The sequence below is a fragment of the Tupaia chinensis genome, unplaced genomic scaffold, assembly GCF_000334495.1.
Source record: "Tupaia chinensis unplaced genomic scaffold, TupChi_1.0 Scaffold000085_1, whole genome shotgun sequence".
Taxonomy (NCBI): domain Eukaryota; kingdom Metazoa; phylum Chordata; class Mammalia; order Scandentia; family Tupaiidae; genus Tupaia; species Tupaia belangeri.
Window position 1 is genome coordinate 8,506,194 of NW_006159547.1, and position 12,126 is coordinate 8,518,319.

At 36.8% G+C, this 12,126-nt stretch overlaps 1 long non-coding RNA gene across 1 annotated transcript in view; it reads left to right on the forward strand.

The window, feature by feature from the left end:
* Positions 1–5,684, forward strand: part of LOC102483431 (uncharacterized) — a 12,234-nt gene extending 6,550 nt beyond the window's left edge. The window contains exon 3 of the long non-coding RNA XR_333741.1: positions 5,499–5,684. This is a non-coding gene — a long non-coding RNA (uncharacterized LOC102483431). The remainder of the gene's footprint in view (positions 1–5,498) is intronic.
* Positions 5,685–12,126: the final 6,442 nt, after the last annotated feature.

Here is a 12,126-nt window from a genome sequence, read left to right on the forward strand (position 1 = left end):
AGAGGGGCCAGCAATTAGCGTAATGGCTGGACTCCCATGTAGTCAACCACGGTTCGTGTCCTGGACCCGGTGGCTTAAAACTCACACCGGGCGTGTGTGCGTGCACGCCCAAGATCCTGAGAGGAGACTGGAGAAGGGATTGCGGTGTGGCCATCCCCCCTGGGGGGTGATTTCTCGCTTTCTGTCTCTCTGTCTCTCTCTGTCTGTCTGGTGAGCACACGCTCCCTGTAGCAAAATAATAATAATAATAATAATAATAATAAACCTCTCCAAAAAAAGAGTAAACTCCTTTACCTTTGGTAGAAAAACAGGTGATACAGATAGCTTCTTGAGAAGCAACAAAGACAGTCAGTGCAGTCAGATAAATTTTCCTCTTTCCAAGTAAAGAAATGAATGAGAAAGAAAAGCAAGACATTAGCCTAACTTACTACTGTCAATATGAACTACAAAGGCTAGCCACCTATGCACTTGCATTTTTATTGCCAGAGGGCAAGTGCACTCTCCAGAGGTCAACAGAGAGACAGAAAAAGAGAGGGAGGAAGAGGAAAAAAATAACTCCCCAATAGGATACAGTCATGCCACAATCCCTTCTTCATTTTCCCATCCTGTCAGGATTTTGGATGTGCACATGTATGCACATGTGCCCTGTTTTTTAAGCTGCTAGGGCCAGGATTCAATCCACAGTCATCTATGTGGGATCTGGATCTCTTAATGACTAGTCTGTAGAGCCAGCCAACTACCTATGCATGCATTTTAAATTGTCTAGTAACCACTTGAGAAAAAGGCAGAGTTTGAATGTGCCCTCTAACTTCATGTGTTGAGATTTGATTGTGTCAGGCTTGACTGAGTGAAAACAACCTATGATGCTGGAAGGTGAGGGCTTCAGGAAGGAGATTAGGATTAAGGTTACTAGAACAAGACCCCCATGATTGAAGCCTGGTAGCTTTATAGGGAGAGGGAATAAGACAGAGGCACACAGACACATACATACTCAATTTTGCCCTCTAATGGTGTTACTGACCACCAAAACCCTCACCAGATGTGAGATACAATATACCAGAAAAAATTTACATTAGACATTCTGTACTATATTTGTGGAGATCCATCTGAAAGATACTTTTATGAATGGGAAATTGCTGAAACAAAGGAATGTACTTTTGAAATGGTTAAAAAATTGTCCTCAAGCTTCTTTTCCTTTGTTATCTCCCTCTGAAGAGGTTGGAAACCAAACACTTGCTTTCCCAAACCCTCTTAGATCTATGAAAGGTCATAAGACCCTATCAGGTCCTTGAAACATGATCAAAAGTGTTTTGAGGGAACATTTAAAGATCCCTTTCTTTCCTCAAAGCTGGGATAGCTCTTCTCCCTTTCTCCTTTTCTCTGCTTTGGCTACAGATAAGATGTCTAAATCACCAATAGCCATTTGGGGCCCATGAGGTGACATGCATGATGGCCAGGCTAAGAGAAAAACAGAAGAGCTGGTACTGATTGTCACCAAACTCCTGACCCAGCAATTAACTTCATATTTCTGGACATCTGAGAAAAATAGACCATATTAGTTTAAGAAGCTGTAAGTCAAATTTTCTGTTATTTGCAACAAAAACAGTCCTAAATAATTGCTCTATTACCAAAAGCCTTTCCTACAAGTTGCAGCAATCCGTGTTCATACAACAGTATATAAGAATGAGTTTTCAACTAATATATTCCTGCCAATACTACGTATCATTGTAAGTTTTAATATCTGCAAGATGACTGGTGAAAAATAGTATCTCATATTATTTTAACCTCCAAGGACAGAGCTTTATTTTTTTATTTATTTATTTTTTTACATTAGCTCACTTTGAAGGAAAATATTCCTGTCTACATACTGTGTCCTAAAGCTGACTATCTCCTGCCAGGATAATGATGTTTAGAAAAACAAAGAAAGAAAAAAAATGGATTTATAATGTATAATAATATTTAGAACCTAATAATGGATATTCTTTTTATCATATAGCCAATCTAATAGCTACTATTTATGCATATATGTATCAAAGCAGCCCATTTAAAAATAAATATTATATATTTGACTTGGCTTCAATAATAGGAAAAAGGAACTTAAAGTCAAAGAATAAAATTTGTTTATAAAAGCATCCATGACTTCAAAGAATTCAGAACCCTACGCACCTTAAGGACATCCCTCCTTTTGATATTTGTCAAATAGCAAAATGCCTCAGTTAGTATTATTTGGTGAACCACAGCTATTATTGGCAAGACTTTAAAGTCTTACAGGCTAAAAATGAATCATTTACTTGCTGCAAAGAAAATATTTTTTATCTAATTGGATCCTAAGGAAAACTTTATTTGAAGAGCCTTTAGTTAACTTTTCTCTCATTTGTTCAATTATATATGAACTGAAATATATATTCAAAGAGATTACAATTGATTTATATTCAAAATAACTAGAAAACAAAGTTTTACAAAATAAATTATCATACAAATTCAACTTATACTCCTGCAAACCTCTCAAAGACTCAGTATTTATGTCAATCTGTCTTCTAGAATACTCAATATACACGATTATCTTTTAGAGTTGTTTACTATTTTCTTAGAATTTTACATTGTCTTATGTTAACAAAATATTACATAAATTTTAGATGTTAAGAATATGATTATTTTGAAAATGTGATCAAATTTTCTTAGCATTGTCATAATTACCACAATGGAGCCGAATCCCAGCTGATTGTGATGAGCATGCAATCAGTGACATTGCTGTAAAAATTGCCTGGTACACCAACAATATTCGATATAGAATGTGTGAAGAAAACAGGCCATCTGTACACATGCTTCCCACATGGGTCTTTGTCATCTCAGAGCTTCCCTCAACCTTGTTCCCTAGATCATGAGCACCTAGAGCAAGGAGAGCCCTGCTAGGTGCCTCCTATTACTGAATGATGACTATTCACTTTCTTTCTTTCTCTTAGTTCCATTACTTAAGACTGAACCTATCCCGGCTCTTCCTTTCCCACTTTTCAAAATAAATATCTCTGAACGGAGTCCTTCCCAATATTATGCTTCCAAAACCTACACAGTATACTTCGTAAACTTAGTCCCCAAAGTTCAACACCACTTTGAAACTCCTATAAGATGTCTATGTTCATTCATCAGACAGTGATCTAGGGGCTAGTAGGTGGCATGGTGGTTAAGGGCACTTGGACTCCCACATGGCCAACTGTGGTTCAAGTCCCAGACCTGGCAGCTTGCTCTCCCCTCCCCCACTCTGTCCCTCTCTGGTCAAATAAGATAAATAAAATAATTCTTTTTTACAAGAAGAAAGTGATCTGAATTTGACACATCCTTATTTAAAACAAACAACTAATTATCTGTATTTTACACATCCTTATTTAAAACAAACAACTAATTACTAAGTTTTTCACTGAAATTATTGTTTCTGTTGTATTTTGTCCTGTATTCTTTGAATTTCCTATGTCCTCTTATCTCTGCCATCCTTCATCTTAATTAAATGTAAGAAGTATGGTACAGTAGAAAGGAGTTTCTAAGTTCAAATTCTTACTTGAACATTTACTGTATGTGTGATTACGGGGATGTTACTTAAATAACTGGTAACTATTTCCTCATCTGTGAAATGGGAGTACATAATCTGACATGTAAAAACTACTAGATAAGATTATTTATTTATAATCTAAATATCATAAATCCAATTGTAAAAAAAACTAAATAAATTTCATGATATTAAAATCATGAAAATTATTCATACTAAAGAGTAATATGTGATTGCCTGTACTTAGAAGGGATGAAAAAAGAAATTGTCAACCTTGGTGTCAATGACAAGGAAGGTAAGATGTGGGACAAGAAGGTACAGGTTGAAATTCACCTATTTGAAATTGCTGCTTTGCTGCCCAGAAATCAATCATTTCTTATGGTTCACTCAAGTCAAAATAACTTTAAAGGCTAGGTGAAAGATTACTGAATAAGAATAAACATCACATTTATGTCCAGCCCAACCTTAAAGTGAATAGATACAAAAGGACAAACACCTGAGTGTGAAGGATTGTGTAGCAAAACTACATACGATAAGAATTTTCAAACCATTGGACCAAATAGAGAAAGGAGGAACCATGGGAAACTGATTTCATGTCTGAGTACTAAACATTGAGTAAATATAAGGAAGTTGTTTGTTAGAGTGCAAAGCCATTTTGTGTGATTATAATTACTTCACTGATAAGGTGCTGGCAGTTCAACACTGTGATAAACTAAACTTAAAACTTAAGCTTTCAGCAAAAGTTTTATTCTTACAAAAGTTCTCATTAATTAAAATTATGTGACTGCTACAACCAACGAAACCTTAAAGAACATCATGATTATTGCTGCTATTTTTATCTTCAAAATAGAAGCTTGTGTTAATAGATATTCAGGGTATAGGGTAAACTTCAGTTCAGTTCAAATTCCTGTACCTTGAACTGTAAGAAAAATAATCCTTCCCAAGTGTGTCTTTCCCATAGAATCTAAGCTTTTTACCCTCATCTTCAGTGTTCTTCATAATTTAGCTACTTCTCCTTTAATTTCATTTTTATTTTATTTGCAACAATTAGTTGAAGAGACTTTATCATTTATTATACAAACTAAAGCAACCCTAAGAACAAATACAGAAATATCTGAAATAATTGAACTAATAAAAATATTTAATATTTATCACTGAAAAATTGTTTTTTTTTTTATACTAGAAGACCCATATATTATTCTATTTAAAAACTATTTTCAGGGTCAGCAGGTTATTTTGGTGGTTGAGAGGCTGGATTCCACATGACCAACTCCATGGTTCAAGTCCCAGACCCAGAGGCTTAAATAACATGGTTGGCATGTGTGTTTGCGTGCCCAGGTTCCTGAGAAGAGAATGGAGGTGAAGGCATTGCAGCGTGGCCATCCTTCCTGGGGAGTGATTTCTCACTTTCCTTCTCTCTCTGTCTCTCTCTAGTGAGCACATGTACCCTGTAGCCAAAATCTAAAAACAAACAGAAAAATTACTTTAAAAAATAAAATTCTACCCAGAAAGTAAAAATGTATGTAAAGTACAATGAAGGAGAAAATTATCTTGATTATTAGAATATTAAAATATAACACAAACAGCATAAATATTATTGATGCATATGCATGTACTTTTAATCAGTTTCTTAGTTCTGTGCTAAAATCATGATACTGTCATTTTTCTAAATATTGTATTTTTAACTATCTTATTTAATTTTTAATAAAATCATCTACAATCTTCTCCATAATCAAATACAATGTAAACAAATTGGAAATTATCAGTATCTTCAATAGAATATTTTTTATAATTATAATACTTTTCATTAAGAAAACATTCTCCCTACAGGGCTGAGGTAACTGATGAGCTCAAGCAAAATCTACTAAATATACCATATTTTCAGTTTTAATATTATATTTTTTCATGAATAAATATTTTATAAGTATTTTCACAAACACATCTCTTTTATCTGCAGTCAGAACAGTTTCCTCTGCCAAATATTTCACAGGAAAAACTTATCAAGCTAGTCATCTTGGGGCCAGCTGGTATGCAGCAGTAACAAGTGACGGTGTACAAGGCAATCCCACCTGGGAAAATTCCTGGTTTAAATTCAGAGACCTCCGTGAGTACTATGGACACACGTACATTTGCCCATGATCATCCGGGGCTGGCTGAAGGCTAAAGGTGTATTGTGACATCAAGACCATGTCAGGGTGTGCACACTCTCTTTATCTCTGTCTCTCTCACTTATAGAAAAAAAATAAACTCTTTTAAAAAGAAATGTTAAAAAGTCAGCCATCTTTATCATTGTTTTAGAGGTTTTATCCAATGTGGATCTTGCAAAATTATAGGCCTTCTCGAGTTTCAATTCATTCTTGTACAGAATCTAAATTAGTCAATGAAAAATGGAAGTTTCATCAAAACCAATTTATTCCAAAAGCAATTCTAAAGCAAAGCAAACTAAATCATATCTATTTTTAAACTTCTATTTAATTTGCTCACTTATTTTTTTTTTGCTTTTGCATTGATTCATTTCCAGATTTTCCTGCTAGAATTTTGTTTTCAGTAATTGCAATCCTGAGACCTGTACCCGTGACACAGCAGTAATGTAATGCTCTATTATGCCAGACTCATATAGGAACATCACAGGCTCACATCAAGAGATTTCTTTGAAAATACTGGGCATATGTGTGTGTCCATGATCCAGGCTCACTGAGGCTGGGGGTGGATTGTGGAATAGGGACCCTGTTAGGGATGCCCCTTCACTCCCATCTCTTTAATAGAAAAAATAAAAAAAGCTCCAAAATAAAAATTGCAACTCTTCAAGAACTTCAGAAGTTCTAGACTCTTGATAGCCTATTTATTGAACATTTGATTAAAGATATCTCATTAATTTTCAGAGAAATGTTAGGGCAACCACTTATTAAATGTTTGATGTGGGACCAGCAGGTGACATAATTGTTACATTGCTGGACTCCAACGTGGACAACCATGGTTTGAGTCCCGGATCCAGAGGCTTAAAACATGCCAGGCACATGTGCATGTGTGCCCAAAATCCCAAGAGGAGGAAGGAGAATAAAGGATTGTGGTATGGCCATCGACCCTGGGGTGATTTCTTGCTTCCTGTCACTCTGTCTCTCTCTGTCCTAGCAAGGGTATGCACCCTATAGCAAAAATCCCTCTAGGGGAAAAAATGTTTGAGGCAATGATAGGATACTTAGGTTGAATAACAAAGTAGTTCTTCAAAAACAAACATCTCTAAAGTCTGAACAATGTGGTATATAAAGAGAAAAATTACTCAATGCCACGCTGAAATATTTAGTTGTATCCGACATCAATTTTGTCACAAATATTTTGTTACTCTAAGTCTATGTACATAAAAAATTCATTAATTTTTGACTAAGTAATGTGTACCATTACAATTTCCAAGTAAATTTATATTCTGTAAGTTTCTGAATTTGTTTATAGCAATCTTATTACAACAATACTGTATTTTACCCAAAAGATTAGTTACCTTGTCATTGAAAAAACTAATTTAAATTTAGTTTTGAACTTTTAAACTAAATTTAAATAGCAGTATAATAAAGTTAAACATATCAACTTGATAGAATGAGGTTCCAAAGGATTTACTTTGATTACCTGAGATAAATTTTTTTAAAGCAAATGATTTTGAAAATTATTTGACTGATTTCCTATTTTAGTGTCTAATGATGTTTATGTGAAACTGGCCTTAATTAACTGCCTGCAAAATTATTCTGCTAATTGATCCAATAGATTAACACCTAATGTTTTACTTTTTCTACATGAAAAAAGAAAACTTGTTATTAAAGGCAAACCAGATTAATTTGAAAGAATAATTTTTAATCTAAATGTGCCTCCCACAGCTTCAAGTATCTAATCAAGTCTGAAACAGATGATGATTTATGCTTTTTTTAGCATATTTAGGTTTCTCGATTTCCTTGTGGTAAGAGATATATTACAACTCCCATCATGTATAAGAAATACTGATGAACATTTTGTATAGTTTACATACTATCATCAATATTTTAAAGAAACAACTTGACCATAAGTGTCCATTCTACATGTTCTTTTTTTAGCTTATTACCACTTTTATGGTTTATTTTTTTAAAAATTTAAATGCCCTATCAAGGGACCAGCAGTTGGTGTAATGGCTGTGTTACTGGACTCCCATGTAGTCAACTGCTGCTCAAGTCCTGGACCCCGGCGGCCTAAACTCACACCGGACGTGTGTGCATGTGTGCCCAAGATTCCAAGAGGAGAATGGAGGAGAAAGGATTTCATTGTGGCCATACCCCTGGGGGATGATTTCTTGCTTTCTGTCTATCAACAGCAACTCAATAGGTAATCATGACTTTTGAAAGAGTAATATACTGGGACCAGCAGTTAGTGTAATGGCTATGCCGCTGGACTCCCATGTAGCCAACCACGGTTCAAGTCGTGGACCCAGTATGTGTGCATGCCCAAGATCCCGAGAGGAGAATGAAGGAGAAGGGATTGCGGCGTGGCCATCCTCCCTGAGGAGTGATTTATTGCTTTCTGTCTCTGTCTTTCTGGTGAGCACATGCATCCTATAGCAAAAACCTCTCCAAAATTTAAAAAAAAAAAAAGAGTAATATACTTAAGAATGGATCATTTTCCCAGATGACAGTAGTCTATTCTTCAGTCTGAACTAAAGAATGATGAGAAGGGGTGGAGAATTAAAACCATCTGTGTCATTATTATTAGCTGAGACTAAAAATCACCTATGTCAATATGACTTAGTCGTTTGTGCCAGGGAAGTTTGCTGAGAAAAAAAATAAATCTATAGCCAACGAATTTACTGTTTGCTTCTACAAATTTCCCTAGTTTAATTTATTAAACTCAATAGACTGCTCACCTGAGTGAACAGTTTGTTTATCAACTGTTTAATCCATCCCCTATTGCTTAATAACTGAATACCATAGATTGGGTAATTTCTAAAGAATAGAGGTTTATTTAGCTCATAGTTCTGGAGGTCTAAAGTCAAGCAGCTGCATCTGATAAGAGTATGTTGATGGAGACTTCTTATGGAGTCTATGGTGGCACAGTACGTAACTCATATGGCAAGAAAGAACAAGCTTATAACTATGCATACATCTTTGTTCTATTATCACTCCCTCTCCTATAAACCCACTAGTATTCAATCATGAACACCCCACTTTGATGACCTAATATAATCCTAATCTCCTCTGTATTCTTTAGCTATTGTCTTGTTAAAGATAAATATCTAAGATTGGGTGATTTATAAAGAATAGAGGTTTGTTACACTAACTATTCTGATGGCTGAAAAGTCTAAGCACATAGGCCCAGCATTTGGAAGCTTCTAGTACTAAATCCAACATGGCCATGAAAAGCAACAGGTCATTAGCTACATGCAGAGAGAAAGGGAGCAAGAAAAAGAGAGAAGAAACAAACTTTCCACTTCCTTCGCTTGACCTTCCCACTCTCCCCACCAATTGGATGGTGCCCTCTTATTAGGACCCTCTGAGTAAAGGTTTTGCCAGCTCCCAAAGCTGGAGACCAAGCTTATAAAACATGACCCTTTGGGAGACAAACCATTATCTAAACCACAGCACCTTCCTAAGGCTCTATCTCTTAATCCCATTGCTGATTTCAACACATCCTATCCTATTTCTTTGGCCACCAGTTTTCCATTCTCTAATGCCATTGTTTCCCTCACTTTTAATACTTTCAATACTTCCTCCCCTGTCTCTTTTCTGGTGACAATGACCTGCTTTAAAGAAGACTGGGATCTACCAAAATGTAACTTTCACAAGCTCCCACTACCAAACCTATCAGCCTATCAGAATCTGTACCCAAATGTTCTGCCTTTTCTTGTTTTGTTTTCTTTAGTGCATACATCTTTCATGGTCTTCCCAAGCCAGCCCCTCCATATGTACACTAGAGTTCATCCCATTTCATAGATCCAAGCCTTTACTCCTGTTATTTTTCTTTTTTTCTTCTTCCTTCATCAATATATCTCTCTTCAAGGTCACTTTTCATTCAACATATAAACAAGTGTCAAAGCAAAAACTATGCCAGGGAAAATTACACAGGGAAGAAAGATTTTATTCAGGTCTATTGAACTAGGGAAGAGAGAAATCAGTCTTCACTCAATTCCCTGAAACAAAGGGTGAGAGAAAGTTTAAGTATGGGATGGGAGATTATAAGCCATTCATGTTGGCTAATTGGCTTTAGCCAAGTAAAAATAAATGTTTTTGTATCTTCATAGCATGCATAGTTTTACAACTTGGAGCAAAGACCCATTAAAGTCAGGGCACATGCCCTTCCAGAGACTGGAAGATTGAGGATTGGGGCACACTATTTTCCTTGATGGTTACATTTCAAAGGGTTTCCTTTAGGTCTTTTAAAAGACATCTCTAAATTGTAAAACTGGAAAAAAATAATTTCCTTTAAAAATTACCTATCAAGTGAGCATAGAAAGATTTCACATTCACACTCCTTGGTGCCTGGGAGTCTAGTACTCCACATATCCCTGGGCCCAGTCCAGGGAACTTCCTCATATCTGCAGGGCTTCATAACTTCAGGAAAAGCTCTCCCCTTGGTTAACTCCAACTCCTAGGACCAAAACTGCTAGAGAGAGGCACTATCTTGGTAATAAAACTACTGTTAAAGTAGAACCAGTGCCAAGAACCAGCTCCTTGCATGTCTTTCAATCTCTGAGAACTCACTGAAACCCCACCAACTCACCTGGGCAGCTGCTACATCCACTAGACTAAACAGTGGAGTCAAGACCCTAGCACTCAAGTTCATGCAACATTATACACTCCAGAAGCACAGTGGAAAGACGACTCTGAGAAACAGAGCTGCATCATTTTGAGAACTGTCTGAATGAGATCAGTACCAGCACAGCAGGAAGACTGCTCCAAGGAACAGATTGACAAACACAGGAGCCAACCCTGCTGAGCCTGGGTCATTCCATGGCTTTAGTACTACTCCTATCCCTGAGGGACCCCTCCAGCCTCTGCCCTACAGCCCAGTTTGCCATAGGCATGGCTGGCACAGTAAATTGAGCACATATACCCTGCCCCTGTAGGGCCCTTGATCCTCTGCCCCCACAGCCCTGGATGGCCCTGGGCCCAGCTCATGTGTCAACATGAGCACATTTGGTTCTTTCCAACCTCCATCCCTATAGCTACTGACTTGTTCTGGGACTAGGTCATGCAGCAGCTCTAGAGCAAGGGTCCCAACCTTTTGTGGGAGCCCTCCATGTTCTGCAGGCCTCTGCTACAAACATTCTCCTGATAAGCACTGTGACTCAGTGACACAGACCATTCCCCATTGTCCCCATTTTCAGATTAGGCTTATCCCCCACTCCTGACTAGTGCCAAGCCTAACACTCACTATAGTCACAATGTGTAAGTCCCACCCTCAGTGAGAGTGCTCTAGATTCAGGTTGGCACTCAGTCCTACCACCCTAGGTGACTGCTTTCTCTCTATTTCCTGAGTCAACAGTTTCCCTAGAGACTACAGGCCAACACCCCAGCCCCTGTGATTTGCTATGGCCAGGCAGCTCACTTGGTGATTCTCACCCTCAACAAAACTACACCATTTCTACCACAATCAGTCTAGAACACTGAGGAATTCACAGTCACCACTGTCAGTTAATACAACAGAAGAAAACCTGCAGAGACTATATGAATACTCCCACTCAAAACCAAAACACCCCATGTAATCACACTAAAAGACACATTCTCATTTAAAACATCTTCCACTTAGAAAGCTACCTCAAAAGATCACAAGAGACAACTGTCCCACCAGATGCACAGGTATCAACATAGGACTGGAACAAACATAAAAAAGCATGAAAACTTAACACTTCCAAGGGAATACAATAATTCTCTCATAATAGACCCCAAAGATAAGGAAATTCTTGATTGCCTGAAAATGATCTCAAAATAATGGCCAAGCGATAGAAGACAATAAATGCAGAAATATGTGGAAATTGAGAAAAAGGCCTCACAGAAGTAAAGAGATAAAGAATGAATGCTAGAGTCTGGGAAGAATGGGAGGTGGGAGAATAGAAAGATGCTGATTAATAGAAATTGCAGACAGATGGGAGGAACAATTTCTAGTGTTATACAATTTAGTGTGGAGAATATAAATGGCAAAAAAAATATTGTGCATCTGAAAGTAACCAAAAGGGACAATGTTAAATGTTCCCAAAACAAGTAATGACAAATGGTTGAGCCAATGGGTATGCTAACTATCTTAAATGAATGATTACATATTGCATTCCTGTACTGAGAATCCCATTGTTTTCCCACAAATTTATATAAGTATTATAGTTAATAAAAAATTTTAAAGTAAAGCACACTACAAAATGTAAACCAAACAGATAAAAAACATTCACATTTATAAGTTTTCTGAAGTAAATGCTCTAAGAAAAAGGAGGTCAAGGGCCTAGAGCCAGGAAGAAGTTCAGTCAAGCCAAAAGGAGCATCAAAATCACCTTCTTATGAGCCAACATAATTCATGTTAAAAACTCTTCCAAACACCCTCATTAAATTCCAGTATCTCCAGGTACATTTCTTGTTCTACTT